The sequence below is a fragment of the Cuculus canorus genome, chromosome 14 (genome assembly GCF_017976375.1).
Source record: "Cuculus canorus isolate bCucCan1 chromosome 14, bCucCan1.pri, whole genome shotgun sequence".
NCBI classification, from domain to species: domain Eukaryota; kingdom Metazoa; phylum Chordata; class Aves; order Cuculiformes; family Cuculidae; genus Cuculus; species Cuculus canorus.
This window is the reverse complement of record NC_071414.1, coordinates 3,201,626-3,218,937: the sequence shown is the minus strand read 5'-3', so window position 1 is coordinate 3,218,937 and position 17,312 is coordinate 3,201,626. Positions and strand designations below refer to the sequence as shown.

Sequence of the window (17,312 nt, the reverse complement as noted above, 5' to 3'; positions counted from 1 at the left end):
AGCAGCACATAAATGCAGTATAAAATTCAAAATATGACACTGCTTTACATTTTAATGAAGGAACACTTTTCACTGAATCTAAACCATTGTCTTGATAGAATATTATGAATACACCTTTTAATAAAATCTTGGTAGCCAGTTTCCCAAAAGGATGTCGTATGATCAACAGCTCTAGAAATATTCAACTGCAAGAGCACGATGTTAATTGGAAGCCCATCAAGTCTTTTATTCAGTACAATAGGTTTTTATTTAAATGTTTGAGTTTCAAGGTATTAAAAAAAAGAGAAAGGTATAAAATCGCTGTGGTATTTTGTTGAATCAAGAGCAAAAGCTGAATGACGGGTTCCAACGGTGGTAACAGATATATGTTGGAGGTATAACCCCACATGCACAATGAAGTACCTTTCCAGATCACCTGCCACATACACTGCTTCTCAATAAACTTAGTCCTGAGCAATCCAAGCAGTCTCATGCAAGTTGTAGGCCGGCTGGAGTTATTTTAGCCACTCGGAAAGGGCACCCATCTCTCCAGCAGGACAAAGCAGCTGTTTAATCGCACATCAACACCCCTTCAGGAGAGGAAGTGAAGGAAAATACCACATCCACTGAAATTTAACTTGAAAGAATGCACACGTGGTTTAGGAACAGAGTGAGACAGAGACAATATTTCAAGAGAAATGCTATGCAAACAACTTCCCCTTCAGTATATACCACCACTCCCATCTCTGAGCGATCGAGTCCAGAGACAGAACGGGGCCAAGCTTGTTAGCTGCTGGATGCAGCCCTTCCACAGGAGAGCATTCAAGACGGAAGTCTAACCCAAGTCAGCTCACAAGCCTTTGAAGTGGGAATGCAGTTTATAGACCTCTGGTAATTCCTTCCTTGATAGGCTGGAGCAAAGGAGGTTTTTTTCCTTCTTTTAATGGAAAATGTCCACCATTAGAAGAAGGAGGACTGCACCAATACTGTCTGAGGGCAGTCAGTGTTAGCCTTAGGAGGGACTTCAGTAATTTGAGTTGGGGTTGTTCAGCCTGGAGAAGAGAAGGCTCCAAGAAGACCTTAGAGCAACCTTCCAGTACCTGAAGAGGCTACAGGAAAGCTGGGGAGGGACTGTTTACAAAGGCTTGGAGTGATAGTACGAGGGGGCAATGGGTATAAACTGGAGAGAGGCAGATTTAGACTGGACACAAGGAGGAATTTCTTCATGATGAGAATGGTGAGGCCCTGGCCCAGGTTGCCCAGGGAAGCTGTGGCTGTCCCATCCCTGGAGGTGTTCAAGGCCAGGTTGGATGGGCCTTGGGCAGCCTGAGCCCGTGGGAGGTGTCCCTGCCCATGGCAGGGGGTGGAACTGGATGGGCTTCCAACCCAAGCTATTCTATGATTCTATGGATTTGTGGAGATGCAGGTTCTTTTGATCAAACTACATTTATTGAGAGTTAATTATACTTAGAGTTAAGTACACAAGAAATCTGTGAAAGGAAGGAAGTCTTGCCTTGGGCCTGCAGCACAGAGATAGAAAAATATTTCATTATTGTCACAGCTCTTGCCAATAATGCTGAAAATCATATCAAGGTGGCAGCATTTTTTTTTTTCCATAAGAATATCCTGGGCAGTGTAACTAAAAAGCCCTGGCAACAATAATATTAGTAGAGCAAATAATACCATTTACACACCTGTCTGATTCCTCCTTTTCAAAAAGAAAAGAAATCCAGCTGAATTATTTCACAAGTAGTTAAACCAGAAACCTTTTTATTTTTCCCATTTAAAAAATCGATGCCTTAAAGTCAAATACACAACAAAAATAGAGGTTTCCTTGAGGGTACCACTAAAACAACGGTGTCCACATAGAAGTATATCAGCTGCCCCACCACAACCAAAGATGTGAGGTTCACTGCCAGTCTTTGAGCAGTTTCCAAAACAACACCCAGAAGCCGCAGCATCTTTCTGCTTCCCGAGAAGGGACTAGGACTGAAACACACAGCTAGAGGGAATAACTCAATGCAGGGGCAGCACAAGCAGAGGAAATAAATCCAGCCAGCACGATAAGCAGAAACAACAGTTAAGTGGTTTTCCAAAAGCAAGAGAGTCCATCCCTTCATGTTTAAGGAGTCTGCAGCCAGCAGGATGATACTGCACATCCAATATTGCACTTAAGGTGGCTGATATCTCCCCTCTCCACTCCATTTTATGTGCATCTAGAAAAAACAATCTTTTTCCAAAGTATTTTGAGTGCCTATTACAGCTTCTATTTCCTTCCTGTTTCAGTAAGTTCAAGCTTTGGGATATTCCTTTAACTTCTTTCTCTGGAGGAGCAAAAGATTTATAGACTAGCAAGTCAAGTTTTCACTACTAGGAATCATCAGAAATGCAACTAAAATTAGGTTTCTGGATGGTTTTGGTAACTGGAGACTCACAGGATAGGGCAGAAGGCACCCTCGCTTCAAACAGCTGAAGATCAAGCCCGCTACTGAAACAGATTTGGGCAATATCTCCTCAGAGATATGGGTTAGTAGTGGACAGGTATGGTAGGACTATACGATCTCAAAGGTCTTTTCCAACCAAACAACACTATGATATTAGGGTGTATTCCGACAACTCAAATCAAAATGCCCTGTAGACTTGAGTTCAGCCTAGCAGCAAACTGTGGAGGAGGAGAGCATCCGCCGAACCTCATATCCAAGAGCTGAGGCAAAAGTTAGATTAGGAGATCAATATTAAAACTAATCCATAGTCCGTTCCCTTATGAAAGATGGGGCTGTTGAGATCAGGCCTTCAACGATTTGCCCAAGGATAAAAACAGACCAATGTAATTATATTATTGCCAACCCAATTAAATTATTTACAGTTTTCTTGTTTAATTAAAAGTTCTCTACCTATCCAAGTATGTCCATGTAGGCATTCTTTTATAAACTTTCCCCCTCTGAAGGAAATGTAAATATACATACACAAAACACCAGACTACAGACCCATGCACTCAAACCTTAGGAAATGCCAGAATTAAGTTTGCACGGGCAAAAGAAAATATTTTTTTGGTCTTAATTTCATTCCCAGAAATGGTGAAACCATTTTTTTTTAAGCTTTCCAAACAATTCATCTGAGGCAGACATTCAGCATGGAAAATCTCAGCCCAAACAGTTAAAATTTGGCAAAGTTATATGCCACTGGAAACAGGGTCTTATAATGGGAAATGTGAGGAAAGCTTAATTATAGGCAGCACTACCAACAGCACTTATAATATATTTAGGACTAAAATTTCATACGGGCTTTGCTAGGGCTGTTTTTCTAGGAAAAGAGAAGCATTTGAACATTCTTATATACGTTTAAATTTCAGATTGTGTTTGTAACTCTGGGGTCTTTCACAAACTTGGCCAAAACTACAACACAGCTATTTGCGTTAGCCATCAGACATAGAAGTCATCATTTAAAAATGTATATCACTTGTATGATACAAAGTAGAAGCAGACACAGGTTTTCAAAGGATCTCAATACTCAGAAAAGCTTCAAGTTTCCACAAGTTATAACATGGACATCTTTTAGTTTACCTATTTCAATCAACTCTATATCTGCTCAAATTGTGATGCTTTTCATGTAAGGAGTTGGTTTCAAGATTAAAAAAAATTATTAATACAGGATTTTCAGCAGATATGCTGAAATGAGCAGCTTCACTTGATAATTAGTACCTGGAATTTCAAAAGGAGAGGAATAAAGTTCCAGATAGACGGTTAGATATGCTGGAGCTGGCTGGCATCATTGTAGTGCTCAATTCTTATTGTCCCAGCTTTCTCCGTGGGTTTATGCAGCATGTATTTCTGTTCATCTATTCTTGATGGAATCCACAAACCGCAGCTATTTTGCAACACTGAGTTAATTGTTTATCAGGTAATAAATAATAATCTTCCACATTTCTAACCTTAATGACTCCATCATTCTAAGAAAAGACTTCTAAGCTCATCCAGTCCAACCATCAGTCCCAACATCACCGTGCTACTAACCAGCATGTAAAGTGTATACTATACACCCAAAGTGTAGAGTTATAAATTAGCACATACGCATATGAAGGAATTCTCAAGGTCCAAATACACAGTCAGGATTACAAAGAAACATCAGGGACAGCACCGGACCTTAACACACTTTTTGGGTTGGGGCTGGTTTATGGAGGGGCAGCAGCGTTCCTATATACAACGACCTTTCTGCCTAACGCTAAACTGCTCACCAGTTATTGATTTAGAGTCTTATGTTTTTCTTTGTGAACGTAGAAACTCAGTAGGGACTTTAACCTGAAGATGATGGTGGTGGGCTTCCCACCCAATTTCTGCTGACCCCCAATTCAAAGAATGATTTGCAGGAACTCAGAACCCAATTCTCTTGCTGACTACAAGCTTTTCTGTTTGTTTACCTCTTCCAGGTCTCCGCTTGTGATTTTTAAAGTGTAAATACCACCACCTCCATTCCCCTGGTCTTTTCTAGTTAGACGGCAGGCTCTCCCAGGGGAGCACTCTTTCATCCTACACATTGTACACTACCACCTGTGCAATGACAACACATCCTGGGGGAATCTCAAAGCACTACTACAATAGAAATAGACGCCACAGCTCTCTACGCTGTCAGTTGATTCAATGCATCCTTTGCAGCAAACTTTATGCTCCCGTTTATGTTGATGAAATGTATTTCCATAGAATTATAGAATCACAGAATCATTAAGGTTAGAAAAGATATCCAAGATTATCAAGTCCGACTGTCAGCCCAACAACACCATTCCTACTATTTTATCTGGTGCTTCTTCGATTTGCCTCTTTTGAGGCAAAGCCTCCAAACTACATCTAACATTCTACTCAGCTAAACATACAGAGACTTCTTTATTCACTTCAATAATATCTAAAGGAAGCCTGTGAAGCACAGCATCTATGGTAGGAAAAATAAAGGTGACCTGTAAAGCACTTCTCCAATTTTCCTAAAGACTTCATATTTGTGACTTAAAAATCACAGAGGTTTGTTCCATGGCAACCTTGCCAATTATGCTACATTGCAACGAACATCTTGAAGAGCTCGCAGTGACACAATGGTTTCTTGACTCAGTGTATTTACACAAAGTTTCCTACATCTGTCTTACAGCACCAGTGGAGGTGATGCAAGAAAGCTGGGAAACAACTATCAACTGTAAAAAAAGCCCTCGGCAGCAAAGCACCGCAGTTATATTTTTCAAAACAGATGCTGAGGTTTTAAGCTTCGAGTGCATCATCATCCTTATAAAAACAAGTGTGGAAGAACTTTATTTATAGCAGCAAATTTCACATGGTGTTTGCCTGAACCAGAGAGTGCCGCTGTGATTAGAAGCATCTCCTGGAGTTTGCAAATCAACCAGAAAAATTAGTTTCAGACTTCTCCTGGATATTGAGGAACTCTGCTTCAGCAGCTGAAAGAAGGCATGCTGCTCTTCACAGTATGGAAAATCCTCCATTTCATATGAAAAATTACAGAATACATCTGTATTTCTTTGGGCTGCTTGCACCACCATGGGACAATATCACAGAAACCCAAGCGGTTCCTCACAGAAAATCTGCACTTTCAAAGCCAGTCTGATACTCTGGTATACAGCTCAACATGTGGCTGTAAGAAAACGTTGTCATTTTCATTAAAACTCTGCACGGAAAGAGAGCTGATTTATCAACTTGAGTAAAGACGTTGTTCCCCCACTGTATTTGATGCAACATCACTGAACAGGAGAGGGTTTGTGGAACAACAGAACGAGAGGCTGTAAACCTTACTGTAACCCCAAACTACTGAAAAAACACTAGCATAGCATCTACCAGAAACCAGACTAACATCCCAAAAATCAGGTCACAGAAAAAATGTCAAAGCAGCATTTTTCCATAAGAAACATCTAGGATACCTGCCAATATTGTAAAGCATTAGGGGCACCACAGCATTGGCCTTTCTAAGGAGGAGAAGTCTCGCCTCCAGTGTCCGTTCACATCACAACAATGCAGCCTTCATCCTTCTGCCATTGAACCAGAGGCTTGTGCTGCAGTGTGGTTTCTGGGGAACTCCCGTAAGTGGTGAGCAACGTGGGAAGGCCAACCTAAAACTCACATCTGCCAGCAATTATGCTCACTCACTGAAGCACAAAAGAATTCCACTTATTTGTATTAAGCTGTAAATGCAACATGGCATTGGCTTGCAAATACAGAGATAAGTCTGTCATTACCCAAGCTGAACACCGTGCATGCTCAGAAAAGGCTTGTCTGCAATTATATTCTTGTCACCAAACTTTAACCTGGTTGCATATAAATCAGCATTGTTTGCTCTCTCTTAAGATTTATTAGCACAGTAGTAAAGATCCACTCTCAAAACTTCATATGCCTTCTCACAACTATATTCTTACACATAGAACATCTGGGAATTCTCCCAGGGCTCAGAAGCAGAGTCCCCAGTTCAAAGCCAACAATGGCTAAAGGACAAAGAGAGAGAAAGCTCATTATATAAGAAAATAAATACATCCTATTGGGTACATCCAAACTCCTGCCATCAGCTTTCATGGGACAGCATTTCACAGAAGACTTTTAATACCTCCTAAGTGAAGAAAGCTGGGGTTGCTGCCATGTTCACATACATATATACACACATATATATTTCTTGCCTATAAGAAAGTTGGGGAGGGGCTCTCTATCAGGAAGTACAGGGATAGGATGAGGGGGAACTGTTTTAAGCTGAAAAAGGGAAGGTGAAGATCAAATATTAGGAAGAAATGTTCTCCTGTGAGGGTTGGGAGGCCCTGGTCCAGGTTGCCCAGAGATGACATGGATGCCCCATCCCTGAAGGTGTTCAAAGCCAGGCTGGATGAGGCTTTGAGCACCCTGATGCAGTTGGTGGTGTCCCTTCCCTGTCCCCTCAGCAGGAATCTGGAACTGGATGGCATGGGAGATCCCTCCCAACCCAAACCATTCCATTACTCTAAGATGGTAAGCTACGGAAATGTGTTTATTAATGTGCTATTACTCTTGAAGAACACACTGATCAGCTATCTACTATTTACCCAATAGGCTTTGTAGCCTTCATGGTCAGGTCCAGTACTCCCTGAATTAAGCTCCTCAGTTTCAAGCTCCTGGAAACTTGATTGACATCAAGAAAGCTGTTATTGAAGACATAAGCAGTCACACCGATTGAACTGCGATATGCATTTGGTCTCTGCTCTCGGGCAGTATCATCTAATGCTCAGAAGTCAAGAGAGACTTCCCGTGCCAGGCTTATTTCAGAGACTGCCAAGCATGGGTAATGCTGCTGTGTGAATGAAACCTAACCTTCACGTCAGCTAGAGCAGCAGCGCTGGCAGAAATACCGGCCTGCGTGTCACAGTCACAGAGCTGGTGGTTACAGAAGGTTTTAAATGCTTTCAAGAGACATGGAAAATACCACAATTAGGGGACTGGAGATCCTTTATGCTATTATTTTTCATCTGTCCTCTCCTACCAGGAGGCATTTGATTTTAGGCTTATTTTCTTAGGGAAACAAGGCTTAAGCAACCACAAAGTCTGCTTGCTCCACCCAGCAACCTGTGTCATTCATTACTACATCTCTATCAAATTTATTTGAAACTGGTTGTCCTGCAAAAGTTATGGAAACACATGGCCAGATAGAAGAGAGAGTTTATTTCTTGACTAAGAGGAATGAAACTGCACTGCAGCATATTTTATATTGTGCTTACAATTCACTTTTTCGCACCAGAGATTCCAGCGCTCAGAAACAAATCCTCATGAAGATAGCTTCACTAACTCTGTGACACATTGAATAATTTGCACTAACGAGGCATCCTCATCTTTTGCACCCTCTTCTCCCTTATTGAATAGCAGTTTATTACAGCAGCCATACAGCACAGAATCACACAAAACCACAGCACTGTTTAGGACAGAAAAGACCTTTAAGATCATCAAGTCCGACTGTAAGCTTCACATTGCCATGTCCACCACCAGACTGTGTCCCTAAGCACCACATCTACATGGCTTTTAAATCCTTCCAGGGATGGCGACTTAACCACTCGCCTGGGCAGCCTCTGCCAATGCTTGACAGCCCCTTCAGGGAAGTAATATTTCCCAATATCCCAACTAAACCTCCCCTGGGCACAACTTGGGACTATTTCCTCTCATCCTATCACTTGTTACTTGGAGAACAGACCAACGGCATGGCCAGCTGTTTTGCAGCAGCCGACCAACGCAGACAGTAGAACATAGTAACTATTATAGTACTGTAAGTATTATTCAGGTTGCCCAGAGAAGTTAGGTTGCCCAGCAAAATTGTGGATGTCCCATCTCTGTGGGTGTTCAAGGCCAGGTTGGATGGGCCTTGGGCAGCTTGATCCAGCGGAAGGTGTCCCTGCCCATGGCAGGGGGATTCGAACTGGATGATCTTTAAGGTCTCTTCCAATCCAAACTATTCTATGATTCTAAGTAATGGTAGACGACAGCATTCAAAGAACACAATCTTCAACTTAGCAGTGCATTTCTGCACTCAAACAAGTTAGCTCATATGATCCTGTTATTAAAGGCTCCTAGGTGGAAGACCAATCTCCCCAGTGAAGGTCACTGCCATATGACCTCTTTCAGGTCCCCGGGGAGCATCCCACACTGGTAACAGAGGGAAGGTGAATGCACTGCATCTTCCTACTTCCCTCTCTTTGCAGCAGAAGAGAGAGGATTGAACCATAAACATGATCTGCAGCAACGCTCAGAGAGTCGGTATGTGACAAAACAGTGAATTAGAAGCACATGTGCTGAGGGAGAAAAGTGTAATGTAACTGGCACGCTCGAGACGTGAGTAAAGCAAGACATTGACTGGCCGATTAAATTACGAAGGTGTCAAATTCATAGAAGGGACAAAGGCAACAAAGCAGAAATAGTTGGCAGGATGGGGAAAAGAAACATTACATCAGAAAAGAGTTTAAAAATAGCAGGTTGATGCCCCAGAAGCCACTTGGACTGAATAAAAATGAAAAAAAAATGGATAAAAAATGAGGTAGTGGGAGCTGAAAGTGGCTAAAACACCTTAAATCTAGACAGGGCATTATTTTATAGGTAAAGCATGTCAGTAAAGGCAAGAGGCAAAAGAACCACCAAGGCAGGCCTTTCGTCTGCTTATTCCTTCAGCATTATGAGCTTCCTTCTTGAAAAGGAGCCAAACACAGCCAGCAATAAAGACTTTAGTGAACACACAAGGGGGTTGGAACTGGATGAGCTTTGAGGTCCCTTCCAACCCAAACCATTCAACAATTCTATCAGGACAAGGAAATCGCATCTGGTATAAAATAAGGCAGGAAAGCACTTCTGCCTGAGAGGAAACAGAAATAAGACGGAAAGGTGTGTGCCACCACTTCTATAACATGGGATCTGCATGAGGCCTATCCAGGCAGGTGTTATTACCCATAAATTGGGCAATGATGCTAAATTTGCACACAACAGTAGTAACTTGCTATCAATAAGTATAAGGCAACAGTCTTACAACCTTCACTGCATATAAAGAAGGGTAATTTCTAGTGTGATATACACACTTAAAGCAGATGTAATCAGAAAGAATTTTTAATCTAGAAAATTGTATGCACGTAAAAACTTACGTCTCTAAATTTATTAGGACTACACACAGCGTACAAAATTATTTTAATGTTTTTTTAAGAAAAGCAGAGACCTGAATTGCAAATTCTGTGCTCCAGTGAGACAGCAAAAAAGAACCCACCCCAAACTGTGTTCAATCACGTCCGGCCTCCCTTCACTCACTTCATCACCTCTCTCTCAATTACTTGCCTTCAAATATTTCTTCCCTAAAAACACACCACCGTCAATATTTTCAATGAAAAATCCAAGGCATCAGCAACTCTGAAATTCCAGATGCTCTTGAAAACAGAAAAGTATTTTGATGACATTGGAGTTTACTCGTTTAGATTGTGCTTCTCCTCCTGCAGGAGTCACTTTCATTAGGTATAGAGTTCATAATTTTAATTTCCCATTTAATGCCTCATAAAAACCCTTTATTGCCTCATGCAGTTTTCTGCTATGAACATTATCTTTTCACTTACACCATGAACTACAGGAGATCTTTGAGTTACTTTCCTGCCAGAAAACACTACTTTATCATACCAATAGACTTGTGATACATAACAGCATTACAAATCAGTTCTTTTCTACTACTGTATGTCAAGCTCCTGGTGTTTCCCAATCTCATACTATAACACTCTATCATAAAATTACTTCATTGTTAAATTACTTACCCAAGCACTTTATTGGTCTTCAGCTAGAACCATCACTATTGAAATCCTCTCCCCTATAAACCCTGGTTTCTCACTCTAGTCAGACTGGAGAGGCAAATCACTGTACCGTTATGCAGTGACACCAGCTTCCAATCTGACAGTTCCTCAGCGCCCTGAACCATTATTTCAAAAGCACAAAGTGATAAATAAACTTGCTTTCAGAAATGCAGATCTAGACAAGAAGACGCCCTGAAGAGCTATCGTCATGGTGATATCCCAAGAGTAAAACATGGGCAAATAAAACTAAACAGACTCTTAATTAATGATTTCCATGTATAATGAAATAAAAAGAATTAGAGCACATTAGCACCTGAATATTTTTTTCTCCAAAATCAATAGATAAAAAATACTGAGGAGGAGGGTGTGTTAGGAAAACACAAGCAACAAGCAAATGAATAGCAGAAAAAACTCAAAATCTTGTTTCTTTTTCACAGTATTTCTCTGCAAAAACAAACGTAGGCAATCACTTCTACACACACTCTTTTTTTAAAAAAATAAACGTTGTAGGAAGCTGCCTTCTGTCCTGGTCATCTTTCCATCCAGGAGACTTTCAAATCCTGGCAACAGCCATGGAAACCACTCTGCTGTCACCTCCTCCAGCACCCTCTCTCACAATGATGACTAACTGGAGGACACTTCTGGGACCTGGAAATGACATTTCCTATCCAAGATGGGTCTTAGGAAGCATCTGTGTTTCCCATAAATAAGCTCCCACAGGCTAAATCACAAAGAATCAACGATCTGGAGAAAAAACAAAAAAACCCAAACAAACAAAAAAAAAAAAACCCAAACCAAAGCCTAAAACACTTAGAAACTCCTCCTCACCTGCTAAAAGACCACTTACTTCCACATCAGAACAAAATTCAGCCCATGTGTCGTTGCAAGGTCTGGTTTGATTCAGTAACGAGCTATCACAAAAGAACAGTATTCACATCATCTTTTTTAAACATTCCATCAACATTTCTTCCTGCCTAAGTAAAGCATTTTTGCTCTGCACTCAAATGCTCTTGACTCTGGACTTCACCTGGTACTCCAGCATACAAAGGAGAGGGATCATTTGAGTCTCCTGTTCCAGGCAACCAGTAGACAGTTATTCAGTGCAAGAACGTACCCAGAGAAGCCAACAGACCACACACAGCTCTTCATGCTCTGTAATAAGCTTCCTATCAGAAGCCACAAAAAACGCTACTGTAGCACAGGAACGAACAGATCAGCAGCACACCAACTTCTTGGAGAACTGTATTCTCTGCTTGACAGTTGAAAATGCAAATAAAATATCAAAATCTGCTGCCCCACAGTGTTCCCAGTGTTGTTAGAGCACGCGTAAGCTGATGTTGGGTATGCACGTGGCAGATACACACAAAGCCCTTGATTTATATGTGAGATCTTACCTTTTCAGTGCTTGAATACATCACTTCGGGGTGATTTCAGCAATTCTGCTGGGATTAGTCCACACTGTAGAAAAAAAAAAACAGAAAAAGGAAGAGGAGTCAGAAAGGAAAGGAAGAGATCAAAATACAAAGTTGCTTGTTGAAAAGCAGACATGGGAACCATTCTGCAACCAACCTCATGTGTAGCTTCTTCTCTCCCATGCAAGTTTGCCTTGTGAACACTATTACACCCAAACAGCAGTATCTTCACCTAGTAATTAACATCCATCTCCTGAAATTATGCTTGCTTACACTGACGCCCTGGTTGAAATAATGGAGAAGCCCCAGACCAACAAGTGAGTTGGAAAAGTCAAAGAAATGAGTAGCCTCAAGCAAAGGCACCGTCACACATGCTGGAGGTGAAGGCGCCCCACTTCGCACAGCATCACAGCACCAGACACAGAAAAACCCTCACTTTGAGCCTGTGAGAGTGTTGCTGAGCACCTGCCTCACAAGCACAGGCAGTGAAGTACAAGCTTGTACCTACATCCCTGGAGCCACCACTGTCCTCACATAGGATCTGTAGCACAAGTCTTAGAAGGAGCAGTTGAGGGAACTAGAGTTGGTTAGCCTGGAGAAGAGGAGGCTGAGAGGAGACCTCAAAGCTCTCCGCATCTCCTGAAAGGAGGCTGTGCCAAGGTGGGTGTTGAGCTCTTCTCCCAAGTGACAACAGGAAACAGCCTCCGGTGATGCCAGGGGAGATTTAGATTGGATATTAAGGGAAAATTTCTTCACTGGCAGAGTCATGAAACCCTGGCAGAGGCTGCCCAGGGCAACAGTGGAGTCTCCATGCCCGAGGTGTTCAAAAAGCGTGTGGCCATGGCACTCTGAGACATAGTTTAGAAGGCACAGTGGTGTTGGGTTAACAGTTGGACTGGATGATCTTGGAGGTCTTTTCCAACCTCAATGATTCTACATTGCTGCTGCAGCAGCTTCAGTTCCCACCACTGCAGAAACATGGTGCTTGGGCAGGGAGTGGGTGCTCCAGCATATTCCATGCAGACCCACTGGCACCTGTGCAAATACCCTCTTCTCAGCACTGGTGAGACCACACCTCAAATACTGTGTTCAGCTCTGGGCCCCTCACCACAAGAAGGATGTTGAGGCTCTGGAGCGTGTCCAGAGAAGAGCAACGAAGCTGGTGAGGGGCTGGAGAACAAGTCTGATGAGGAGCGGCTGAGAGAGCTGGGGTTGTTTAGCCTGGAGAAGAGGAGGCTGAGGGGAGACCTTATTGCTCTCTACAACTGCCTGAAAGGAGGTTGTGGAGAGGAGGGAGCTGGGCTCTTCTCCCAAGTGACAGGGGACAGGACAAGGGGGAATGGCCTCGAGCTGCGCCAGGGGAGGGTCAGGTTGGATATCAGGAAAAAATTTTTCACCGAAGGGGTCATTGGGCCCTGGCAGAGACTGCCCAGGGAGGGGGTGGACTGTGCCCTCCCAGCATGCTCCAGAAAGTAAAAAAACATGCAATGCTCCTCACATAAACCATATGCTTGTGCATCAGGGTGATAAAATCAACCTGAAACTCCTTGGTCTGTGCTGATGGTGGTGGGGACACCTGCTGACATGAGAGACCCCACACAGGGCAGGACAGGCAGAGCCCAAACACACCCTCTCGCCAGTCTCTCCTGGCCAAATGTTCTGGTTCAAAACACAACAGACATCTTAAAAATAGCTTGTATCCTACCCTTTGACATTTTAACTTCCCTCCTATTTTTCTCTCTCACTTGACAGCCTGTTAGCAGCACTCCCAGATCCACAGAAACTCTCTCTGGAACAAAGGAAAGATTATGGTTTGGCTGGAGGCACTGGCTGATGATACAAGCTGTCCCCAAAACTCGCATTGCATAATTATCTTCCATCTTTTGCCAATATTTTGCCATTGTACTTCTGTTCTCCTCAAGCCACTGTCCCTCTACAGCTAAGAGAGTGTTCCCTGAAGAGGTACCCATCCGGCTTTGTGGCTGAGAGAAACAGAAAAGAACAACTGGTGTTCAAAGCAAGACAAAGATCTTTTATCACCTATAACACTGGTTTCTTTTCCTCTTGTCCTCCTCTCCTATCTCACAACTCTTTCATTCCCTGGAGGAAGGACAGAGCATTGCCTGACCTCTCAAGCATCCATCTATTTTATCAGAAGGAAGCAGAGCAATGGTGGCTGCCCCATCCCTGGAGGTGTTCAAGGCCAGGCTGGATGGGGCTTGGAGCCCCTGATCCAGTGGGAGGTGTCCCTGCCCATGGCAGAGGGTTGGAAACGGGATGGGCTTTAAGGTCCCTTCCAAACCACTCCATGATTCTACAAATCCAGCCCAAACAGGGTTTTCCGCAGGCAGGCAAGAGGGTGTGATGACTGATGTGTTTCATCTTAATGCAAACCCAGCTCCAGCAGATTTATGATTAAATTGTAAAAACTGGCAATACTGGAAGGAATTAGTATCATAGATGATCTTATAGCCAGATGACTAGTTCCTCAGAGAGATAAGGACAAGGAGCCTCACAGAAAGACAAATTCATCCCAGTTGCACCATGATTTGCTGCTGTGAACAGAGAGTAATTTTCAGGGCAGTACCTGAAACATGAAGTACTTCTGGCTTGCCCTGGTGTAACATGAGACTGAACTTTGAATTTTCAGGAACACAGAGAAACAGCTGCAGAAGTTAAAACTCACAATAATCCCCCTCAGTAAAGTATTTGGCCCAAAAAGGAGTATATAAACTCACAGGCTTTGTGCATCATTTTTCATGTATGCTATTCAGGTCTGTTGCTTCTCAACACACACGGTGCAACAGTACATGTAACATTAGGTTTAACAAAAGGATAAAACCTGTGAGTACTTCATACATTTATATCAATTCCAGGTGATGTAGCAGGTGGCCTTCGAAGCACCTGCAGTTTATTTGTCATCAGGATAACCTAGGAGGTCCAAAATGACAAATCAATATAGCATAGAATCACATCAGAAAGAAATAAACCTCGTCCATAAGAAAAAAAACAACCTACTTCATCGCCAGTCTTAACATTTGTAGTCACAGTTGTACTTTTCAGGCTGTAAGTGAACTCTGGAGAAGAGGCTCCAGGCTGCCAGAGCCTCTGCAGCAAGAGTGGAGCAAGGATAACCTTCGCTGGAGCTATGAATAAGCCGAGAGAATGATACAAACTGTTAAAACTACCCTCCTTAGTGCTATGGTTTTAACTACTGCCAGTAAAGCTGTTGCTGCTTGGCTCAAAAAAAAAACAAAAGTACATTTTCTAAGTGGGATACTGGGCCTCGAAGAGCAGAAAATGTGTCTAATTTCAGTTTGAAGAGAGAGAGTGCAGCGAATTTGATTTGTAGCCTGCATCATGCTTTAAGATCCTACATGATGAAAGCTGTTATTATACTTACAGGGTCCAACTCTGGCAATCCTTAATTACACTGAGCAACACTTCATTACTTGAATAAAACCATGGGGTTGAGCAGGTCTGTTTGTATCAAGTACTATTCAGACTGAGAGCTGCAGTTTGGCTTCGGTGCTAATTGCTTCTCCTATTTCTTCATATAACATGAGAGCTCCTAAACGCTATTCCAAAGAAGCCAGAGAGAACATTATGTGTCTGTTCCTTTTTCATCTAAGAGAAATGCATCACTGCTCTTTAAGGTCATTATCAAGATTTGTATCTAGGCCCTGAGAGTGGCCAAGTCATTTTTACTGTTTAACATATTTTGGGCTACTTTTCACTTTGTCCAAGTTAATATCTTGCAGTAGTTGATTTGTTCTGCACTCCTGTTACACATGTCATGCAGTACAGCTGGTCACAGCACCTTTTACTGAATACTTGGTTCAAGGAACTGGATTTTTAGGTGTTGAGGGGGGGGAAAAAAAAAAAAAAAAATCAAGAAAGCTGCTCCAGAGGACACATTTACCAGGTCAGAGCTCTGAGAAGTGTTACATAGACCTCCTGACACAAAAACAGCCTTAGGTAGTTGGGAACAGGCTTAATTTCGGCAACTGAGTTTCACACATCTGTGACTGAACATGATTGAAATCCACTTTAGAGCCCCTAGAACAAGAAGATAAGTCATATCTATCGCTTGAAAATTATTTCTTTCATATCTTTTATTTGCAACACTATGAACTTCTAGTTGATGGTGTAGCAGCTGCAAAATATCCAGATGATAGCTACAATTTGGGGAAACAAGCAGAAGTTTAATTTGTTACCCAGCCAACCAGAGATGCTATTGCCTGCCATCAGGCATTCTCTTAAAGCATGCAGTAAAGGACAGGTTCTTCTGGAGCTCGTTAATAGTGCAAAGGTAAGTGGGTTACCTGAGGGTTCAGGATGTGAAATGAGGCAAAGCCCAGCGGGAATGTAAAGAGATATTTTTCGGGGCACACAAAAGGAGCTGGGTATCACAATCCTATTGAAAGGCCACAAGTACTTATGTAATGAGGTCCTCCCTTGCACTTCGGAAGAGCAGAAAGGAACACTAACCTCCCCTAGCACGGCGTTTAGCTGAAAATAACAAAGCTATTTTAAATTTACACCAGTATGCTTTCACGGCTATCAGTGAGAGCTCTCTGTCCTGGCCAGTCATCTTAAAATATTCACAGCCACAGAAAAAAGCCTTTAAAGCTTCATCTTTATAGTCAGAGAGCAAAAGCCAACGTTGCCAGTGCTACTCCAAGGGCATTCCTGATGGACAGTTAGCCAGCCGTGTTCCAGCTCCGTTGTCTCCTGCAAGACTCACTAAAATGTTTCTGCAGTCATAAGACCAGGCTGCGGGAAGTTAATCCTTGTCATCACCTTTGTGACTCACCTTGCAGTTTCAATTGGACAAATTATTCCTCACATCTCCTCTTCAGAAAAATAAACCACTGTGTTGAGCTGTTAGTGCAGAATGCCTTGCCACATTCCGGTCTGGGCAGATGGATTACAGCAGTGAGTCATCAAATTGAAAGCACAGGCACGATAGCTAAGATTCACAAAGAAGTCTAAACCTTATTTATTTCACTGGAGTTAAGTATCTAAACCATTTACACTGCTAAATACCCTCAGCAGTGTGGCTGTCACCTATGACAGCCGCAGCTGTATATTGTATGCTGCAGGAACTTCAGTTTTACAAGATATCGATTGTTGAGCACTAGAATCATAGAATCAAGAAGGTTAGAAAAGATGTCTAAGCTCATCCAGTCCAACCATCAGCCCAACCCTACTGTGCCTGCTATACCACACCCCAAAGTCCCATGGCTGCATACTTTCTGAACCCCTCCAAAGATGGACACTCCACCCCTACTCTGGGCTTCACCACTCTTGTCAGTAAAGAAATTTTTCCTAACTTCCAGTCTAAACACTCATGTGATAACCGAAGAATATATGCAGATGAGGAAAGAAAGCAGCTGGCAAAATAAATGAGGAAATTAACTCTCTTGGTGTAAAATAACTGATGTTGGCATCAGAATGGAAAATCACAACGCATCAAAGAGCAAGAGAGACACCTTTATAATACTGGTCCTATCTTCAGTTGAATTATTTCCTTGTAGAACAGCCTCAGTTTGATGGCTTCATGTTGATGAATCTGTTTAGATTTGTTTTCTGACAATGTGACTGACCTT

At 42.4% G+C, this 17,312-nt stretch overlaps 1 long non-coding RNA gene across 1 annotated transcript in view; it reads right to left on the bottom strand.

Moving 5' to 3' along the window:
* LOC128853632 (uncharacterized) overlaps window positions 1-17,312 on the bottom strand; it is a 238,778-nt gene that overhangs the window by 218,137 nt on the left and 3,329 nt on the right. Inside the window, exon 2 of the long non-coding RNA XR_008452251.1 lies at window positions 11,683-11,746. This is a non-coding gene — a long non-coding RNA (uncharacterized LOC128853632). The remainder of the gene's footprint in view (window positions 1-11,682; window positions 11,747-17,312) is intronic.